This window comes from Anolis carolinensis, chromosome 3 (genome assembly GCF_035594765.1).
Source record: "Anolis carolinensis isolate JA03-04 chromosome 3, rAnoCar3.1.pri, whole genome shotgun sequence".
NCBI lineage: Eukaryota > Metazoa > Chordata > Lepidosauria > Squamata > Dactyloidae > Anolis > Anolis carolinensis.
Genome location: NC_085843.1, coordinates 130874113 through 130897786, shown reverse-complemented (window position 1 = coordinate 130897786; position 23674 = coordinate 130874113).

Sequence of the window (23674 nt, the reverse complement as noted above, 5' to 3'; positions counted from 1 at the left end):
TGCATATGTGGTGGGGAAGGAGGGGAAATATTTGGACTGGCAAAAAGCAACACGCAACCATATTTTAATTTATTAAGTCATTTTATATTAAAATATGGAGGAAATGAATTTCTCTACAATCCCAGTCCATAAATCTAAAACTACAATTATTATAATTTAAAAAGTTATTTAAAAAAACCTGAAAAATTCTTTGCAAGACACTACTTTTGGTAGCTAGATTTTGCAGCCAATAAAAATCAGTATTTCATCAAGATAGTGTAAGATTTTAAACAGATCTAGAAATATACATTTACAGTCAGAATTATTTATGTACTGTTACTGAAAGTACCAAAAATATTCTGCCCCCCACCCAAAAATAAAAAAAAATGTTGAAATCTAAAAAGAGCATGAAAGGTTTCTTTACAGTTTCCACATTTTAATATATATATATATATATATATATATATATATATATATATATGCAAATAACGGACTCTGATGGAGAGCCTGATAATAATTCATTAATTTATAATGCCCTTAATAAAAATATTTCTCTGATGAACATCTTTTGGAATTTCTGTTTATCTTGGAAGAAAATTCTTTATTCACATTCTGCCCAATGAAATAGTAGTAGAAACCAATGTCAGGTTTAAAAAAGTGAAAAACGTTTACATCATGCTTGGTGCAAATCCAAATATCTCTCTCACATACACACACACACGTACACACAAACAGGCTGACAGTTACATTTCTTCCATTCAGATTTTGCATTTTAAAAACATATTTAATGCCACACTTACTTTGGCCTTCAATTCTGTTTTGAGTGGGCATTAGGTTTTTCAACATTGTTGTCGGATCCTTGGGGGAAGTGAGTAAACAATTTATTTGCACAGATTATCATGCATTTGTCAGTTTCCAAAAGTTATTTTAGCATTTTCCCCCACAGCTGCATTACTCAGGACCATATTGTCTATGGTTCAATTAGCACAAATGATCTGGGCTGCTATGCTTTGGGCAGTCCTGGGAGCATAGGATAATGAAGGAATGCTTACTAGCCAGGACACAACACACACATAAGATGCCATGAGATATTGCAATCATTACAGGGAACAATTGCTGTTGAATCTATCTGAGCTGAAGTTTGGCTTGCTTTTGATTTCTCGTGACAATTAACTTGGCTTGACTTTCCTTTGGCAATGTTTGCCCTGCCCCTGGTCACTTCATATTAGCAATATGCATGTCGACATGTACTTTGAGTATTAACAGTGTTATTACCTCCCCCCCCCCAAAGAAAATCCACCTTTCTACTCCACTAGTTCTATTTAGAAACCAGCAGTGTCTGCCCCATGGGAAAGAAACAAGGATAGCATTTAGGTAAGAGAAAAACAGATTACAACAAAAAGGAACTGAACTTGGAAGGGAGGGCAGGAAAATCTGTCCAGATCCTGGACAGCAACTTTATTCAATTGGGGAGAAGGGGGAGAGAAGGGGCCGGGATGTACAAACTCTCAGTTGGAAAAGGGGAAAGGAGAAAACAAAGTTAGACTAGTTACCACACTTGAGAGACTTGAGGGGAGCATAAGAAGGAAATTTTAACAGAATCCACTGATCTTCTAATACCCGCTGTTTCTGTTATTTCTCTCTTATTGTCACAAGCATTGCACTATTTCCCCTTACCATTCAACTTTTGGTAAAGAAGTGAATGAGATTGAAAGTAGAGTGACAGAGACAGAAGACCTGACAGGTTTGACCAGGCTGGGGACTGTTTGAAGACATACTTTGTGGCAATGCAGGTAAAGAAATTATTCCTTTTTGTCCCCATTGTATTTTCAAGGAGCCATTCTGTGAAGCTGTTTTGGGTGGTTAGAGATGTTACATTATGTTCCCCAAGAAGATATGGGCCCCATCTACACTACCATATAATAGCTTCAGAAGACAGATTAACTGATTTTAACTTAAGTGGCAGTGTAGACTCACATAATCCCATTCTGCTTTATGTGAATCTATATTGACCACTATAATGCAGTTTTAACTGCATATGGCAGTGGAGATGGGGGCAAAGATCATTGAAGGGAGCAGAGGGAAAGTAGCTATGTGATGAAGGAAGCACACAATGTCTCCTTACAAAGCAAGATTCTAACAGTCCTAAGAGGAAATGGTAAGGTTCTTAAAAAAAAAAAAACCTTTCCTGAATCCCAATGTTGTTGGGTATATAATGATCTCGTGATTCCAGAGTTTCCTTCATGCAATGGATTATTATGAGGTATTTCAATGTGGTTTCAACCCTGGTCTAAGGCAGATCTTACTGGATATCGTTGTTGATGAGAAATTTCAGCAGCTTTCAGTACGATCAGATGTGGGAACCCATCTGCACTGCCACATAATGTAGTTTCAGAATGCAGATTACCTGCATTGAATTGGATTAAATAGTTCAAATAGGTGAGGGGAAACAGAAATGGCTTACAAACAGGAGATTATGACCTCAATTAATCCTTTGGGGCAGAATTCTCTGTCACGTTTCCCTTAGAGATCATCCAGGATTAGTTCAGCTGGGGACTTGGTGTTTTGTCCAAATTCAGCCAAGGACCACTACCTCGATTTCATTTCACATCAAATTCATACCACACATTAGAATCAGCTGCAAGTTACAAATTAAAAAGTTTGATTTGATAACATTTAATAAAGTTGCTCATAGTTGAACCCATGCCTGTTGTGTCGTCTCTTTATTTTGATGGGTTGGATGGCAATTCAATCCACTGAAATTATTGACTTCCATTTAACTAAAATGGCATATTGCATTCACAAAGTAGAGTAAAATTGTGTTATATTAAGTTTGTCTTTATTTGCTTTTAATTACTGTATTTCAATATTAATATTAAAACAACACAGAGTTTATCGGATGGTATAGTATGGATGTTGTATTAGCTCTATTTTAATAGTTACTCTTAAGCAGCCAGGAATTTCATTTATCCAACATCTATCAAATCACATGGGTGCCAGTTAATGAGAGTCTACTGTATATTTGTTTCACTATTGTTGTATCTTTGGGAAACTTTGTTGCCTGAATCACCATATATATGTGTAGGTTTAGAAGAAATGAATAAAATATTTTGTACAATCTGCTAAGGATTTTCAAATCAGTCTGTGTCTAATCTCACAAGTATAAATCAAAAGGCAGTTTTCTCTCATTTCTGCATTAGTTTGCAAATTAAATAGTAATCACAAAACCTATATGACAGTCTGCACTAATCTGGGCATGCTATTTTGCATATACACATTTTTGCATGTAACATGACATATTATTCATATTTCAATCCTCTATATTTAATTTGAAAGGCCAATAACTTTTTAAATTAATTTTTTCACAATCAATTAAAAGTAAAAAAAAAAAACAACCAAACAAATATAAACTCTAAAACAAGAACCCCATAATTCCCCACTCCATAATTTCCCCTCATTGCTACCAACCCAAACTAACAATTAACCTCTTTCACCTGTTTAAAAATGTCCCATCTACCCACAAATGATATTAATACAAGCAGTTGAAACATTTTGTCTAAAGCTCAATTCTTGTAATTTCTTTACTGATAACATTTGTAAAATCTGTAATTGTGAGCTTTTGGGACAACAAAATAAAGGACTAGAAGGAGTTAACTACAGCCTTTTTAGCAAACTGTGGACATAAATTAGAGCTGCTGAAATAGCTTGTGTTAGCACAGATAATAGAATTTTACTTTCTGGCAACAGATGATGTAAATTATTCACTTGTTGCAACTGGCTTATCTCCTCTTGGAATGCAGAATATTGATTGCAATCTTTATACTTCAGAGTATCTTAGTTTTTGGGTTGTCTAGTATTGTCTAATTAAAAATAAATTGTTTTCTATTTGAGGCTATCTGGGTTTTACCTCCCCCCCCCCCCCCCACAACCGAAATGGAAAAGTCCTACTTTTGACTTCAAAGGAGGAGAAAGTAAGAGGTCTCTAGTTAAGAAGCTGGCACTTAAAGGTTCTGATCTAATTTGGTCAGAGAAGTAGAAAAGTTTCCTTAAATTTGAGGAAGTTCTCAATGTTTAAAAGGTGATTTATAATGCTAGTGGAAGGATGCTTTATCTTGGGAGTTCTTCAGCTTTATAGCAGAGGCACTTCCCAGAAATGGGCTAAGACGGCAACCAGAGCTTCTGTATGATCAGTGACTGCTTTGGAGCTTTCAGATCACTTAAGACAAATACTGGCTCATGTGGATTTTATATTTCTGCTGGTTTTGATGCCCCAAAACCATATTTTCCTTTGTGAATTGCTTCCCTCAATGAGGTGAGGAATAATTGTTAGTTGCCTGGAGGCAACCTTTGTCTGAATAAGTTTTTGATTGCTTGCTGCCTGGAGACTTTCTAAGTCTGGGTGGTGTTCCTTACTCATTGTCTTGATTCTAGTGTTTTTCAGTGCGCTTTTCTTTTCTTGTCTTATATCCCAATCCTTCTGAACAGATAGTGGCATACATGAGGAACTTTCAAAGGAGAGGTCATGTATTCTGCAAGTCGATCCATCAACATCATTTTTTGCCTTTCTTTGTGGAAGAAGGAGCACCCATCTTCATAGAGGATATTCTACATTCAAGACACATAATGTTCTATAAGGTCCCTTACACTGTCCTTATATCCCAGGATCTAATCCCAGGTTATCTGATTTGAATTGGATTATATGATTCTGTACTGCCAGATAATCTGGAATCAGATCCTGAGTTATAGGGCAGTGTAGAAAGGGCCGAAATTAGAAATAAAGGCATTTCAATGAACTGGAAAAGCACAACTGAAAAGGCACAACATTAAATATGCAGATGTCTGGATACCAAACAGTATGTCAAACAGATGTGTTGGCATTAGCAGCAGATGCCTTGTGCGAGACCATTCATGGACAACTCTGGGCCCTTCTACACTGCTGTATAATTCAGAATATCAAGGCAGATAATCCATATTATCATCTTTGAACTGGATTATATGAGTCTACATGCCAGATAATCCAGTTCATATCAGATAATCTGGATTTCATATAGCTATATAGAAGGGGTTTCTGCTTGAATCTGGTGGACAAGTTGGCTGCACTTATGAAAAATATGAAAGAGAAAAAAGAGCAAAATATACAGTTGAGGTTGTGCTTTGTCAGTTTGCAAAATTGAAAAATAAATACCAGATACTTATAATAATAAGCCTGAGGATGAGGATCTGAACTGCAGTGGTAATTGTACCAGTAAATGCAATACATAGTAAAAACTGACAAATTAACTCTGGGACATTTATAACATATAAATGTAATGCAGAAACTCTTGCAGGAAGGAATACATTTAGGAAGTGTCAGAAATTATTGAAACCATTATCCCAATTTATGACTGTAGTTAAGAAAAGGCGCACTGAAGCATAGTTTGAATAGGAAGAGAGATAATACAAATTAAAAGAAATATCATACCTTAAAATAAACCCTTCTGTTTACCTCCTTTTGTGAAATAGCAGTACATTGTTCCCTTTATCCACCCACATTTTAAAAAATAAATAAGAAGGGTTTTATTGCTCCAAGATAGCAAGCAGCAGCACATAGCTGAGATAATAAAATCCAGAAGTATTATGAGGTAAACATGATACATTTTTTCTTTGGGGGACCTAAATGAAAGGTTTCTGAATTATGAAAGTGTTGAGAACTAAGATAAGGCTGAATAACATTCAAACATATGCAATAATCCTAGGAGAGAGAATTTGAAGTGCGGGGAGAGAGGGGAGGAATGTGAAAAAGAATTTGGGGTTAGATTAATTTACTATGGTACAGGTAAACACCAACTCAGATGCCAACTACACAGTGAAGCACATAATAACAATGAGTACTGAAAATGAATGATAGGATAATTGTGAGTCAAGAGGAAATGCTAAAGCTATAGCTACATGGCAAGATAAATAGGATATATACTGTGTTTCCCCCATTACAAAAAAAAATACCTAATGGACTCAGGAAAACTCAGAAGAGCAACCAATTGAAGATCCATATGTTTACTTTTCCCTAATGTCAGTACAGCAATACCTTGACTTAAGAGTTTATTTTGTTCTGTGATTGAGCTTGTAACTGGAAATGCTCTTAACTCAAAGCAAACCTTCTCATTGACATATTATTAATCTGTTCTGGCCCCCCATCTTGCACCCCAACATACACACACATTTTTGTTATTTGTTTTGAAATAAGAAAATGTCTTATTTTAATAGCAAATAATGTATAAATGCACATTCACATGGAACAATAACAAAAGAAAGATCAACTTAAAATGGTAGAAGCACAAAGTTGTGGTACAATGGTAGAAGCACAAAGTTGTGACAAGGAAGTACAACCCAAAGTTTCTCAAAGCAGACAAGAGCAAAGCAGACAGCAATCTCCCAAAGGGGACAAGAGATCAAGGCTGCTCCCTTGAAGCCCTGAAGCCCAGTACTCTTGCACTAGTGCTCTCTCACACTAGCTCTTAACTCAAAATGCTGCTCTTATGTCAAAGCAAAAACAGGTCTGAGCAACAGCTTTTAACACTCTTAAGTTGGGATGCCTTTAAGTAGAGGTTCCACTGTAATGGGAACACAACAAAAGTGCAAACTAACATGCCTATAGGTGCAGAACAATGAGACCAACTGATTAACAATCAGCATCTTCCTATGAGAGCGAAGAATAGTTCTCTATCTGGGATAGGAAACCTGAAGTTCTCTAGATGTTTAAAATCAACCTTCTCTAAGTTCGATTGACCAAGTAAGAGTTTAGGGAAATGGTAATGCATATAACTCTCTTCTGATAATATGTCATAGTGATGCCACAGAATGATCCTAATTACATTACTCAGCATTGTTTTTGAACCCCACCGCCATGTTGTCTGTTATGGTGCTAGGTACCATGACATAGCATTATAAAATCAAAAGACCCCACAGGCCATCCAGTCCAGCCCCATGCCATGCAAATGTATCATTATACCAACAGTGTTCCACAGAAAGGATTTGATTAATAGTATCACTACAAGGTGGTCTAGTAGGCTTTCACTATTCATTTTATGAATCTTTCTTTTCTATACCGTTATTGGAAAAGAAAATAATGTGCAAACGCAGCTATCCATATTTTTTTCCAATGTAAATTTTTGTCAAAAATAAATTGCAATTCACAAAATAGGTACATAATATTTGTTCTTGCCAGTGCAACTACATTACTTTTGTTGACAGTTATATTGATGGACTTCAACACAATCATATTTACTGAAGAGTTACAAATAGCTTGCTGTATTTAACATATTTTGCCTCACAAAGAACACAGTCCATTCTATGTGTGAGCATAGAAGTGTACATGTCACAAGTGTGGTGAATCTTTTTGAGTTTGAGTTTTCTGCTTTTTGATGACTTCTTTGTCAATGTTCCATTATTTTGACAGACTTAAATTGTAGCGGTTTTACACATTTGACCTCTGATATGCACTTTTGACCACATTCTCAGTCTACTGAGCACACTAATTTGTTTTCATCTTAGTCAATTCAGCACCATTTAGTGTTCATTTGTACACTTTTGCACAATATGGGTGACATATGGCCCAGCTTTATATACTAGTCTGTCGTGTGGAATTATGCTGCATTACCAACCCCTAGATTTAGAAAAGGCTTCTGTAGGCATGAACACATAAGTCCTATTCAGTAGTGGTGGATCAGGAAAGTATTTGTGTTGTAGTAGAGCCTGTGAGTAATGTTACAAACAGTAGTATGGGTGCCAGAAGGGGAAAAAGGGTTACTCGGGAGCAGGAATCCGATGATGAGCAGCAGAGAAAGAAGATCCGGGACATACTTACAGCATCTACAGATGAGGAGTCGTTTGAGGGATTCTCTGGGGATGATAATGTTGCAGACAGTAGTATGGGTGTCAGAAGGGGAAAAAGGGTTACTCAGGAGCAGGAATCTGATGATGAGCAGCAGAGAAAGAGAATTCAGGACATACTTACAGCACCTACTGATGAAGAGTCGTTTGAGGGATTCTCTGGGGATGATGGGCCAATGAGTGAAGGAGAAGAAGGCGACACCATGGATTGGACTAAGATAAGAGAAGTGCAAGCTATTTGTGAGGCACCAACAACTACTGATACCTTTATGGGGTTCTCTGGGAGTGAAGACTGGCAATCAGGGGATCCAGCTGATTCTTGGGGAGATCTAAGTCTTGACAGGAGATGGAGGAATTGGAGGGAGAGTCAAAGGAATTCACGTGAAGAGCTGGGAGCAGCTGTGGGGGATGGTGATGGGGCGGTGGTCAATTCATCCTCTGATGATGGTTTGTAGATAAAAGTGGGTTCAGGGGTGAGGGGTATTTGCAGAAGGCAAGGTGTTGATCTGCGTTTGTGTGCTGTATATTGGGAAAATTTCTTATAGTCTTGCTGCTGCCTGTTTCATGTTTGGTGTTGGACTCGGATCTACAGTTTGGACCTGAACCAGTTTGGCTGGAGACGCTGCTTCTGCAGACACTGGAGCAATGCTGCTTTGGATTCCTCCTGCTTCGACCTTGGACTTTGGCTGATGACGCTTCTCTTCTTGCAACTCCCTCTGTTAACCATTTGTGTACTGTGCCATGTTGTTTTGCCTTAGAGAACTTTGTTTGACTTGTTTCTTTTTCCATCCAGTTGATCTGGATTACATTTCTGTTTACCTTTTGGACCAGGTCTGGTTTGGTTTTTGAGTTTTTGACCAGTGGAACTGCATTTAAGTATCTCTGCGTCCTTTTCCTTTTGTTTCAATAAACTCTGTTTTGAAGACACTTTTAAGTCTGTTAATTCCAACAATTTGACTATGTCCCAATAGCCAGATATAAAAAATCTTCTACTGAGACCTGCTAGTGTCTCAGTGGATTATGTCATCATTTCCCTTCTGGCTGCATGGATGGATATAGCCAGATACACTTTACCATGGTATTGTCATGGAGGTGATCTGCAGTGAGTGTATGATAGATTTAGGTGGGGTTTGGTTGCAGCTAGAAATTTTATGGGCTGAGAAAAACATAGTTGATGGAAATGTGTTAGGAAAGTGTTAGGAAGAGTTGGGGGGTGTTATCTGTTGACTTCCTTTCTCTGTCTTCAAGGTGTTTACCTTCTAATGGGAATTTTCCTTTTACTCTTCCGGTATCTCTTTCGCCGCTTCCGCACTTTGGTCTTTCGCCAGTGCATTTTCATAGCTGTCATATTTTAAAGTTCATTCTTTCTTGTTTCAGAAATTATTTTATTGGAGTCCAATCAGTTGGTTTTTTTGGGATTCCCTGGGTGTCTTTCAATGGATAAATTAAAATTTCCATCTTCATTACATCTAGTAAAGGTAAAAGTTTCCCCTGATGTTAAGTCCAGTCATGTCTGACTCTGGGGGTTGGTGCTCATCTCCATTTCTAAGCCAAAGAGCCGGCGTTGTCCGTAGACACCTCTAAGGTCATGTGGCCAGCATGACTGCATGGAGCGCCATTACCTTCCCGCCGGAGCGGTACCTATTGATCTACTCACATTTGCATGTTTTCGAACTGCTAGGTTGGCAGGAGCTGGAGCTAACAGCAGGCACTCAAGCTGCTCCCGGGATTTGAACCTGGGACCTTTCGGTCTGCAAGTTCAGCAGCTCAGTGCTTTAACGCACTTTGCCACCAGGGCTCCAATTCATTATATCTAGGACTTTCATAATCCAGTCTTCTGTTGTTGGGGGTTCCTTGATTTTCCAGTTTCTTGCATATGTTATCCTGGCCGCCGTTACCAGATAATTGAATAAAATATCTTTATTTCTATCTCTTTCAAAGTCTAACATCCCCAGTAGGAAGAATTCTGGTTTTTTTTATGTCTTCCATTGGTTAGAAACCAGGAGGCTTTGTACATAAAGTATCAGAATATAGCATGGAATGGGGCTGGAGTCATAAGCTATTTAAGGTCCAGCTTGTTCTAGGACTTGGATGGGAAGACTTTGATTTTACCATCAAGTAAGTGACTGGCCATGAACCAATTCAATTACTGGATTGTACTTTGGGCTCAAATGTTACACTCAAGGGAATGCTAAGGATAGTTTAAGGTACATACCTGACCTCAGCTGGATCCACAAAAGGTTGCTCCAGCCTCTTGCTCCTTTCAGGTCCAATTACCTTAAATAGGATATAAGTCAAATTAATTGGCCTTTTAAGCAAACTTTCTGGATCTGGTCTTATTATTCCATGGTTGATAATCAAGACTTCTAAAAAAAATTAGTAATATTGAACTCAGCAATATTTAAGGGCATAAACTGTCTATCTGAAAATTGATGAGGTCCCTATTTCATTTTGATTTTCATTTGGGAGGTATAAACAGCATAGTCAATTAGCTAAATAAATGAATTAATTAAGAAGTGCATTGCATTTTACTGCAAATCCTTTTAATCAGTGATGCCAAATATTGAGTCTGAAATCTGTATGCATGTGGACAGGCAAAGTTTAAGCGACTGGCATATTGCCCACATTCAGATGCACTTTCCTGATTACGCCGCTGAAAAAAACAACAATAATATAATAGTTCCATTTTAGTTACTGATGTAAACTATGCTTATATTGCCTCTGGTGGTGCAGTGAGTTAAACCCTTGTGCCAGCTGAACTGGTTGCTGACCTGAAGGTTGCCAGTTCTAATCCAATCTGGGGAGATCATGGATGAGATCCCTCTATCAGCTCCAGCTCCATGTGGGGATATGAGAGAAGCCTCCCAACAAGGATGGTAAAACATCAGAACATCCGGGCATCCCCTGGGCAAGGACCTTGCAAATGGCCAATTATCTCATACCAGAAGCAACTTGCAGTTTCTCAAGTTGCTCCTGACATGAAAAAAAAATTGCTCCCAAAAGAGTGTCTTAGAAAGTGTGGCAAAATGTGTCAGCAATTCTTATAAAGGCAATTATTGAACTATGATCCTGGTATTTTAAGTGAGTTGATTGTTTGCCATAGCAAAATAAATATAACCAATACTGTTTGCCACCATGCCAGAAAAAAAAACCCTTTAAATTGTGCATGTGGCAAGGCTTAATCTCCCATTAATATCCCCAAGTTAGTAAGTTGGAGGAAGTTAAAGATCTATCATCACTTATACCAGCACAAGGCTGGGGGTATTGCCAGATGTTCACAGTTCCATGTTTATGTTGGTACTCTTTCTGATTAAATTGCTCACACAGGTTAGCTAATAAGTCTTTCACTGTGAAATATTTCAATCTGGCATAGGCCCAGAATACAAATATATACACAAGAGCTTCTTCTGTAACCAGAGCCAAATTGGCTGTTAAAGAAAAAGGCATAGAAGAGAAAAGAAGAACGGGGGAGGACTCATGCTCTTCTGATACTTACCAAATCCACCAGGGTTTGTATAACATCAAGAGTTCAACTAAAAGATACAAAATAAAATTATGTGAAACATACTTTTATACGTTGTTAAATTATGCAGTTTATGTATGAAATATATGGAAATCTCAAAAAAGGTAAAATATAAAATTACGTATTTCCTAAAATATAAAGATAATATGAATACAGAGGTGCAGTGTGTAGGAGGAGAGGATCTGCAGATGATCTGCAGTGGTTCTCAATCTGTGGGTCACCAGGTGTTTTGGGTCAAGATGTTTCACAGAAGGACTCAGAATTGTTTTGTACATGCTTAACTTAACCCGAAAGCTCTAAGACAGTAGTTCTCAACCTGTGGGTCCCCAGGTGTTTTGGCCTATAACTCCCGGAAATCCCAGCCAGTTTACCAGCTGTTATGATTTCTGGGAATTGAAAGCCAAAGCATCTTGGGGACCCACAGGATGAGAACCACTGATTTATAAGATGACAACAGCCAATAGTATTTGGTGACCAGGAGCAAGGTACTTTGTTCTTCCTGTAATCACCCTCCCCACTACAAAACTGGTGGTGTAGTTAGGAAATTGCCAAATTTCTACACCAATTTGGTGCCAAGTATTTCTCTCTACCTCAGCAGAGTACTGGAAGCATCCCCAAACCATGGACCAGTTAGGCCCTAAATTCCCCTGAGTGATGCAGGGACTTTACTGTGTAACACAGTCCACACATAGATCTTCTTTCACTTCTAGAATGCAGAAAGGCTTTTATCTTCAGTTGCTTAAAAAGAAATATATACACAATACACACTCTCTCTCTATTATAGCTGCTCTGTCCTCCATCCACTCTCTACAGCTCCAACAGCCTACACAAAGAACAAAATGGATACCATTGCTATCTATGCCAGTTACTTCAAAAAACCTGACACTTTGTATTTATTTATTTATTTATTTGTTGTGTAAGAAACAAATTGAGAATACAGTTATTATGTATAAAAAACCACAAAGTTCAAAACTTGGCATTATACTAAATTTCCTTTGACCAGAAGCTGGCCACTTTGAATGCCTCTGGTGTTGCTGTAAGAAGGCCCTCCATTGTGCATGTGGCAGGACACAGACCGCATTGTAGTAAGAGGTCTGTGGTTTGCTCTTCTCCACACTCGCATGTTGCTTTATAGCCCGATTTCTTAAGATTGGCTCTGAATCTCGTGGTACCAGAGCAGTCTGTTCAGTGCCTTCCAATTTGCCCAGTCTTCTGTGTGCCCAGGAGGGAGTTTCTCATCCGGTCTCAGTCACTGATTGAGGCTCTGAGTTTAGCCTGCCACTTTTAGACTCTCGCTTGCTGAGGTGTTCCTGTGAATATCTCTGTAGATCTTAGGAAGCTGGTTCTTGATTTAAGACGTTGGTATGCTGGCTGATATTCAAACAGAGGAGGGCCGGAGATGTCAGTGCCTTGGTCTTTTCATTGCTGGCTGCTACTTCCTGATGGATATTAGGTGGCGCAATACCGGCTAAACAGTGCTGCAGTGTAGTGCATAGACATCCTGTGATGATGTGGCATGTCTCATTAAGAGCCACATTCACTGTTTTATCATAGTGAGATGTTTTCCACATTGGACATATGTATTCAGCAGCAGAATAGCAAAGTGCAAGGGAAGATGATTATGTCTGGTTGTGATCTCCAAGTTGTGCCAGGCAGCTTTCGTATGATATTATTTCTAGTACCCACAATTAGTAAAACATAAAGTTCTGCCCAGTGTATACCCCTCTTTCTTTCCATGTACATTCAATCTAGCTGGCAACTGCTGGCACCCACCATTTACAGGATGGCAGACAGTCAGAAAGTACTACCAGCATTTTTATAGCTAAATGATACACAAACAAGAGAGTGACCTTCTTGTTATATAATTTTAGTATTAGCCATTTTGAGTTTCCTTTGGGGGAGAAGAAGCAGGATATAAATCCTACTACTACTACTACTACTAATAATAATAATAATAATAATAATAATAATAATAATAATAATATGAAAACAATAAACATTGACGAATCATGATCTGTCAACTGCAAAAGGCCACTTGACTTCGATCTGGGCACATCATTTGGAAATACATTACACGGTCCTAAACGCTTGGGGAGTGTTTGACTTGTGATTTTGTGATACGAAATCCAGCATTTACATCTCGTTTGCTGTGTCATATTGTGTTTTTGTGTCAAGAAGAAGAAGAAGAAGAAGAAGAAGAAGAAGAAGAAGAAGAAGAAGAAGTCGTCTAAGAAGATGGCTTTCACTCTGTATGACTAGCTGCAAAAATACAATCTGAAGTTGCCTGCTAGCTCTCCACCTGGGTATTTAGAATGGATATGGTGGCAGATTCCAGATACGTTGCTCCCTTCTTCAATAATATTAAAAGGAAAACCACTGACCATACAACTGCATATTGAGTCAACAAGATGACCTCTTTGGTCTTATTTGGAGGGATCTCTTTAGACTATATTACATACTTTACTTAAACCAAAATATAATTAATTAGCCCTGGAAAAGTGAATATCCTCCTGATAATTTCATTCAATGAGACTCTGTGCTACAGGACACTATTTCTCTTTGCCTCTTTTGGAGGGGAGAACTTTATTGCTTTTATTCCTCTCTTATTGTCTCCAAAACCTTTTATTACAATAGAGAGACTAAATGCTGAGTTAGGAAAGCCATGTTTGCCTTACATCAGACTCCTAACTGGGTGCTTGCTTATTATTTATATAGGATATTTTTAAACCTTAAATATCCTCCTAGTTTTCTTCTTAAAAGTCACATAAAATATTAATCAGTGCTTCATTTTATAGCCGCCAACAGTTCTAAAGCCATCAAGAAGGGCTTTGTTATCACACTTTTTGCTCTGATCCCTTAGCAAAATGCTTACTAACTTGATTTTTCCTTTATGGAACAGAGCAGAAAAGATGCAGGGCCCTTCCAGACATCGCTAAATCCTTTAGTGCTACAACCCAAACCCCATGCTTTTCCTTCCAGGAGGTGGCTACATGATCTCCCAGGTCAACCAAAAATTGACCTGGAAGGGCATCCAGCCACCTCCCAGCCCTCCCTCCAAGCTTACTTGAGGGGCCTGCTGGCAGCACAGACCCCTCTGGAGAAAAAAAAGCAATCCTGGGAGTCAATTCCCAAAGAGCCCTCACCTAGAAAGAGCCAGACCTTAGCTTGAGGTCCAGATCTTTTCAGGTGTTTAATTAATCTGGAGTAAACTGGGAAATTAAAGTTTTCTCCAGATTTTGTTTTCCTTAAGATATTTGGACATCTCAGGTATACTGGGAAATCCCAGTTGTCTCCGGATTAATTTGGTTTTACCTTTGGATGCCTCAGATAAAACCGAAACAGGTCCCATGTTTTGGGCCTGTCTGGAAGGGCCCACAGAGAAGTTGGACTGCATGTGGATTCTGCTTCTAGGGCAGATGTGGACAAACTCAGGCCTGGGGGCTGGATGCAGTGCTTTGGGCTCTTTTCTTAGGCCCTCCTCTTTCTCTCACCATCCTATCCTTCCTTCTCTTTCCTTCCTACTCCCATCCATTCCTTACCTCCCTCTTTCTCCTTCCCTCCTTCCTTCCCTTCCACCTTTTCATTCTTCCTTCCCTTTTTCCTTCTCCTTCCTTCCCTCCCCTCCCTCTTTCTGCCTTCCTCCATTCCCTTCCACCCTTTAGTTCTTCCTTCCTTCTCTCTTTCCTTCCTCCTTCCCTTCCTTCCATCCTACCCTTTTGTCCTTCCACCTTTCCTCCTGGGGGATATTTAGCTGGATTGAGAAGGAACATGAGAACCATGTCTCAAGATTTTAAAGCGTGTCCCATTGTGGAGGAGGGGAAAAACTGACTTTCTGCCACTCTAGAGGTCAAGGCACAAGGGAGCAATGGGTTCAAATGGCAGGGAAAGAGATTTGACTGAAAAGATTTGGAAGAACTTCCTAGAGTGGCATAGGCTGCCTCGGAGTGTAGTGGAGTCTCCTTGTCTGGAGCTTTTCCGCAGAGGCTATCTATTGGGAGAGCTTTGATTGTGCCTTCTTGCATGGCAGGGGGTTGGACTGGATGGTCCTTTGGGGTTTCTTCCAACTCTAGGATTCTAGGATTATGTATCAGGAGTAGGCAATGTAGGGTCTAAGGGAGACACTTTTTCTCTCCCATCCACCATCTCATCCTGAAGAAGGCCAACCCTTTTGGGATCCAAATGTGTCCCACATTTCCTTCACTTTCTGTCTCAAAAAGAGAAGAGGAAGGAAAGGGCAGGGAGAGGACTTTGGGAGATTCCCCCCTCCCCCCTCCCCCCAGCCTGCACACCCCTCTCCTGCCTGCCATGCAGCTCCCAAGTTAGAAAGTTTGCCTATTTATTTATTTATTTATTTATTTTAATTTACTATACTTTTACCCTGCCCTTCTCTCCCCGAAGGGGACTCATGCCTATGCCTATTCTAGAAGACGGTTATCTCCCTGAAGGCCAGTTTGGAGGCCAAAACAGCTGAGGGATATCTGAAGACTTGTTTGATGCTAAAGATTCCCTCCCATTATGTGAACTACAGGAAGAGAAAACGAAATGTTTTGCAGATGTCAATGTCTATCAAACTGGAAATATGAACTAATGAAGCAATCAAAATCAGCTACCTGTATTTATAGGTTGCTTTTCCAAGCAGCTGCTAGGAGTCCTCATTGCCAACAATTACTCACTCTCTGACAGTGTTCTTGGCATTTGTGTGTTACTTCTGCACTGGCTACATTTTATTTGTGGGGATAATTTCTGTCATATATTTCTGTGTTACTCCCACCCGAACATCTATCCTCTAGATTACCCCACTTCCATATGTCCCTGCCCGCAGGGGAGTACCCCTCTGTCCCTCTCACTCCAGGTTTTATCTCTGTGTTTACACGGCCTGCCCTTGTTTTATTGTTTTTTGATTCCTTGATGTAATGCTTATTATTATTTATTGTATTTTTAATGGTGCTATGATATGTTGTTTTTATATTTTATATTGTATTGCTCTGGGCATGGCCCCATGTTAGCCGCCCCGAGTCCTTGTTGGGGAGATGGTGGCGGGGTATAAATAAAGATTATTATTATTATTATTATTATTATTATTATTATTATTATTATTATTATTATTATTAGGAGATTGGTTGGTTTCCAGGTCTGTTGCCTTCACCCAATGACTTCTAGAAGAGCTTAGACCTTGCTCCTATGTCCTTCTTCAAAGTGTGGACTGATCCATTTGTACCTGCTGCTCCTATGACAATCTCTTCAATAGATGCACATAGAGGGCTTGTTGAAACCTGGTAAAATGCCTCTCAATATGTGTTCAAAGAGAAAGTCATTAATAATTATTTACAGAAAAACTAATTTGATTATTTCATCCCATGATAGCTATGTAGAACGATTGCAGAGAGACATTGAATTTTCTTTTTATCAAGGCAGTAGTGATACATAATTACATATTATGCCTGTAAATTCGTATGGCCCACAGTAATGCAGTAGTTCTGCCCTTGGGACTACACTACTGCTACCAATTCACTGTCATCCTGACTTATAGAGCTGTTGAAGCCTATACACCCTGCCTCCCTCCATCAGGTACAGAATTGCCATGGAAGTTTTTTCACCAACCTCATGCATCATGTGAATACCATGAAATCCGTTCACCCCCACCCTGCCTCATTTGATCAGCATAGATGGACCCATAGTCCTACTGACTGCCTCTAGACTGTATAATTATTAAAGTTTGACACCAGTTTAAATAACATGGTTGAATAATAATAATAATAATAATAATAATAACTACTTTATTCTTATAACCCGCCTCCATCTCTCCAAAGGGACTCGGGGTGGCTTAAATGGGGACCAGGCCCAGCATAAACAGAGTATTCAAAGTACAAAATTAAAACGCATAATAAAAAACAATATAATTAAAATATTTAAAACAGAGAGAAAAGGTGTTGTCGAAGGCTTTCATGGCCGGGATCACAGGGTTGTTGTATGTCTTTCGGGCTGTGTGGCCATGTTCCAGAAGTATAAGACGTTTCACCCACATCTAAAATATATATCTGTGGAGAGTCCAGGGTGTGACAAGAGTCCTTTGTCAGTTGGAAGCCAGCATTAATGTTTCAGTGAATTACTCTAATTAGCATTGGAAAGGTTTGTCTCTTGCCTGGGGGGGGGGCATCCTTTGTTCAGTCATTAGCCATCCTTGGGGCTCCTCTGCCCTCAAAGTGTTGCTTTCCCATCTACTGTTTTGATTTTAAAGTTTTTTAATACTGGTAGCCAGATTTTGTTCATTTTCATGGTTTCCTCCTTTCTGTTGAAGTTGTCCACATGCTTGTGGATTTTAATGGCTTCTCTGTGTAGTCTGACATGATAGTTGTTGGAATGGTCCAGCATTTCCGTGTTCTCAAATAATATACTGTGTCCAGGTTGGTTCATCAAGTGCTCTGCTATGGCGGATTTCTCTGGTTGAATTAGTCTGCAGTGCCTTTCAGAGAGTAAAGGCATCATAAAATACATCAGTCCATATGATAAAACCAAAATGTGGGCATATTTATATTTGCGAGGGAAGGGCAAGGCTTGTGCAAACTTCAGAATAGAACAAGGTCTGGGAATAAAGTGCTGGGAAACAAGAACAATAATAAATTAGGGCTGGGCAGGGATGGTTGCAAGCTAAACCCTTATTCGAAGGCATGTTGGAACATCCAAGTTTTCAAGTCTTTACGGAATGTGGACAAAGTGGGACTAATCTGATTTCCTTGGGGAGAAAGTTCCAGAGCCGGTGGGTCACCACCAAGAAGGCGACCCCCTCGTCCCCATTAACCATGCTTGTGATAGAGGTGGGAGCAAGAGAAGGGCCTCCCCAGTGGATTTTAGAGCTTGCACTGGCTCGTAGGGAGAGATACAGTCACAAAGATAAGCAGGTTCCGAACTGTTTAGGGGTTTATAGGTAATCCCTGCACTTTGAATTGGGACCGGAAGCTTATCAGAAACCAGTGGAGCTGTTTCAGTAGAGACATCATCTGCTTCCTGTAAGTAGCTTGACTTAACAACCTGGCTGTCGATCTTTGCACCTATTTCAATCTTCAAAGGCAGCCCCACATGGAGTGCATTGCAGTAGTCCACTCTAGATGTATCCAAGGCGTGGACCACCAAGTCAAGACTTTTCAAGGTACGGTTGCAGCTGGCGCACAAGTGTTAAATGTGCAAAGGCCCTCCTGGCCAGCACCAACACCTGAGCATCAAGTGTAAACGCTGAGTCCAGGAGGACCTCCAGACTACAGACCTGTGTCCTCAGGGGGAGTGTAACCCCATTGAGCACAGGTAGGTACCCTATATCCTGATTGGCCCCACAACTGACCAGGAGGACATCTGTCTTGTCTGGATTAGGTTTCAGCTTGTTAGCCTTCATCGAGTTCATCACAGCGGCCAGGCACTGGTCCAGGATCCAGGAAGCTTCCTTGGAGTTAGGTGGAAAAGATTAATGGAGTTGAGTGTCATCTGCATAGAGATGGCATCAAACTCTAAAACTCCAAATGACCTCACCCAGCAGTTTTATGTAGACGTTGAAGAGCATGGGAGAAAGAATGGAACCTTGCAGGACCCCACAGGTCAAAGGCCAGGGGTCCGAGCAGGTTTCTCCCAGCTTCACCAACTGGGTGCAAACCTCCAGGAAGGAGCAGAGCCACTGCAAAGCAGTGCCCCCAAGACCCATTCCAAAGAGCTGGCCCAGAAGGATACCATGGTCGATGGTATTGAAAGTCACTGAGATGTCCAGGACAACCAATAAGGACACACTCCCCCTGTCTAGTTCTCTGCGGAGGTCATCCACAAAGGTGACCAAAGGCATCTCCATACTGTGACCAGCATGGAAACCAGACTGTGATGGATCTAGATAATTGGTTTCTTCCAAGAACCCCTGGAGCTGAGAAGCCACCACTCGCTCTATAAGCTTGCACAAAGAGGGGAGATTAGAAATCGGCCGGTAGTTGTTAAGAACTGAAGAATCTAGAAGTTTCTAATTTTAAGTCTTTAGTCTTCTCTGACAAAGAATTCTGATCCCTTATAAAACTAAAACTCCCATGATTCCATAGTGTTAAGTCAAAAATGTTATCAAAGTGCATTAATTCTACAATGTAGGTGAACCAACTCAGCATAAATACAACCTTAACTAATCTTAAGAGTCAGCAGCTGAATCAGGTGAAGTAGGTCTGTTCAACGGCTGATTGGAATAAAAAGGGAATAACATTTCCACCCCCACTCCCATTGGCATGTGAATCTCTGTCAAAAGCAAGATCCCTGTCAGAAGTCTTTGTCACAAGGGTGGAAGTGTCTTTTGCCTCAGGTCCTGACCTACAATTGAATGAACTTCCTTCAACTAATCCAAAGGCTGTCTCTGAAGGCGGGTAGTGGGAGGAGATAAAATCAAAAGATGTTACTTAGTTATGTTTCTTAAATAGCTTATTATTCTGGTGAGTATCCCCTTGAAGTTCCCAAGGAACTTTCTTATCTGACCTCCTAGTTTTTCTATTTTCAACCATTTCTCTATGACACGTACACGTAAATGAAAACACAGAAAACATGCACTCAGTATGACATTTCTCAATCACCATGAGACAGATAAAACTCCTGGAGAAATCCTCTTGTCTAAGTGCAAGATGATGACAACTCTGTTTTGGTCTTCATTCCACAATCCACACACACACAAATCTAATCCAAAAACTGGCCTCTGTTCATTTTGTGTATAAAATCTGATATATACATAGCAAGGGTAGAAGGAAAAGTCTATTGATGAAAGAAATGAATAAAAACATCATCCCTAGCTTATTTATATCCTTGGGAATTTGTTTTTCTAACATACACACACTGTACATGCAAATGTTCATTTTTAATAGATGTTATCTGTGACGCCTCAGGCCAGTGTGAGCACTGAGAACCAGACACGGAAGCCAATAAACAATATAATATCTTTATTAAGGAAATAAAAGAGACAACTAAAAATAAGCAGAGTATATAGTCCAGCAATAGTCCTTTCAGAAAAGGTCAAATATAGTCCAGTAATATGAAAGTAGATGTCCAGTATTAGAGTTCAAAGTTTTAAATCCAATAACCGAAACACACTCAAACCTTTAGGCTGTTTGAGTGGGGACTAAAGCAAGATCTGTCAAAGAGCTCCAGGGTTCAATTCCGAGGCTAGGATGCAAGGCAAGGCAAAGTTAGTCGTGGTAAGGCTGAATCGCTGTCCAGGCTTGACAGGGAGACGAGATGCAACTCGAGAGTAGCACGCTGCAGAACTAGAGTCGATGTGAATTCCTCAACTGACACGTTGAACACCACAAAGGTCAGTTGGCGCCCAGAACTTTTATGGGACTACACTCTCCACTCCAGCCAGGTGTCTGAACACTCTTTCCCAAGGGAAAGTGGACTAAGTCAACAACTTGCCAGATGCAATCCTCCTGGGAAACTCTCAAGGGAACCGGCTTAATTAACGCTTGCTCTCTCCGCTAATCTAGCGCTTCTTCTCAGATTCTGCTTCTCCGAGTGAGATGTTTCCTAAAACAATCTGCGGTCAAAAGGAGCGCTCTCTGGAGAACCGGGCTGTGAGTCAAGGCCCTTTTTAATTAACTGTGGGCTAAAACTGTCAACAAGGGACATCTGGAAGGGAGCAGAATCTTGCAGAAATGGCACAAACCCCATCTCTTCTTCGGTCTGATCCATAATGGCAACGGGGTCATGACTCGGGGGTCTCTGAGACACTACAATATCAAGAATGAATAATTTCAAACATATCTCATTTCTGGTCAAGGATTTTGCAAGTGGATTTTTTTGGGGGGAAGCTTTTGTGGCAAGAAAGTATTTCTGAAAATTCTGGATATAAAGGACTTTTTGATGTTTATATATATTTTTAGATCAACTTCTTCATATAAAAGTCCTGGAACATGAAACATCTTATATCATCAATCATTTTCTCTGACCAGATGCTCTGATGTGTTGTGACACTTTTTCTTGTTGATGATGTGAAAATGTGTATTTTTAATATACACACAAACCTGCACTGACATATGTTGTAGAATACATGTCTCAGCTCTATCCTGATTGATAAATGTACTTTCAAGATACCAGGTCTTTTAACATTCTCAAGTTATTTGTTGGTTGGAAGAACATCCCTGACTGTGATGACTCAGGGGCCTTGTAGTCCTGTTCCTAGTACTATTGTGGCAGACGAAGAGGAAAACATGGGATTTTCGCCGGTTCAGCCAGAGCCGGAGCCTCTTTACCTGCAGGATGTTGACGTTTGCCCTCAAGAATTCAGCCAAACAGGCCTTGGGCAGAACTCCCCCCCCCCCCCCCGTTTTCCAGGAGGGAAAATTATGCTAAAGATAGGGGAGCCAGGGAGGCTAATCGCAGAAGCCTGAGAATCGCTGCCAAACAAATGGCTGATTAGGTCTGCTTCCCTTTGGAAATTCTAAGGAGTCATGCATCTGGACGGAGTTGGGTTTCGCTTCTCGTTCTCTAGGGAAAGAGTTCTGTTGGTGGGAAAACGAGACCCAATATAGGTGTTTGGCGCGAGGGATACTTTGCGGAGTCAATTGATCAGCTTGAGGAGAGAGATCGTGTGTGGACTTCGTAATCCCAGTTCCTTGCTTCCCGGATCAAGCTTCAAGCCTTGCCTTGTCTCACGGATTTACCACGGACTCTGTTTCATGCTTCATGTTCGTCTTGCCTCCAGTCACGGATCTAGTCGAGAATCAAGTTTATTTCCAGCCTTGTTGTCAAGCTTCATTGGACTTTTAAGACTCTGTTATTTCCCCACACTATTGCTTGGCAAAGTGTGTGTTTCGGTCAAGTGGATTAAAACTTTGAACTTTAATATCTTATATTGGACAATACATTTCTGGACTATATTTGACCTTATCTGAAAGGTCTGCTTCTGAACTATATTCTTCACTTGTTTTTATTGATTTTATATATTTCTTTAATAAAGATATTAGATAGAGACTGGCCTCTGTGTAAGGTTATTGGTGCTCTGCAGCCTGGGTCCTGACAGTTTGACTCCGCCACCTTAAGCACCAAACAACCTAAGGCCAGAATGTCTACAGGAACCGGAGCGGAGGTTCAACCACCCAGTTACACCATTTCCCAAGATGAATTCAATAGAATCCGAGACACACTCCGAACGCAGGAGGGAGAAATACGGGGCTTGAAGGAACGCGGAGTCCGTCTCCCTGCCCTAGCGCTACCAACCAAGTTTTCTGGAGAAGCCTCCAAGGTTCATGTTTTCCGTCGCCAGTGCCAGGCGTACTTAGAGGCCCGCCAAGCCGAGTTTCCCCAAGAAGATGTCAAAGTGGCGTGGATCTACAGTCTCCTAGATGGGCCTGCGGCCAGTTGGGTGACGGCGCTATTTGATGCGGGTTCCACGCATCTGAGCACCGCGCAAAATTTCTTGAACCACCTTAGAAAGACCTGGGGGATTGAGGACTACGAGGAGGCGGCCGGCCATAAACTCCGGCGTCTCTTCCAAGGGGACAGGCTGTTGTCCCGGTACATAGCCGAGTTCGGGGTGCTGGCTCAGAGCACCGGCTGGAATGATATAGCCCTTAGAGGACAGTTTCGCGAGGGCCTCAACATCGAGATGCAGGAAGAGATCTCTAAGGTGGATCCCCCAGGGACTCTTGAGAGGCTCATCAACCAGTGTTTGCGAGCCAAAGCTCTACTTGCCAACAAAAAACAATGGCTCCGAGGCCAGAGTGGAAGAGCCGGAGTGAAAACCCCCGCTTCTGCCAGTGTTCAGCCACGTCCAGTATGGAGATCCCCACCGCCAGCCCCAAACCCCATGGGAAGCGAGGAGGAGCCGATGCAGTTGGGCAATGTGTGCCCCAGACTAGATGTTGCCGAAAAGGCCCGCCGCCAACGTTTGAATCTGTGTTGGTACTGCGGGAATGGGGGCCACTTCACCAGAGAATGTCCAGGCAAAAAGAAGCCCGCAGCCCGCCTGGCGGCGGCGTCCTCCGTGGAGCCGGAGGCGGCCGTGGCGGCTGGAGCAAAGCCGGCGGGGGAAGCCAACGACTGGGCGTAGAGGGGCTCACCAACCCGGTCAAAAACCCCACTCAAGAGCCGCAAACCGGGGTCCTATTTCTCCTGGTGGTCACGTTGTGGTCGGCGAAAAAGGGACCCGTCATGATCCATGCCATGATAGACTCAGGAGCAACAAACAATTTCATCGATAGAGAGTATGCCGACTCTCTGGGATTACAATATCATGATTTCAAGAATGCCCGGGTGGTGCAAGCCATAGATGGCCGACCCCTAAAGACAGGTCCAGTAAGC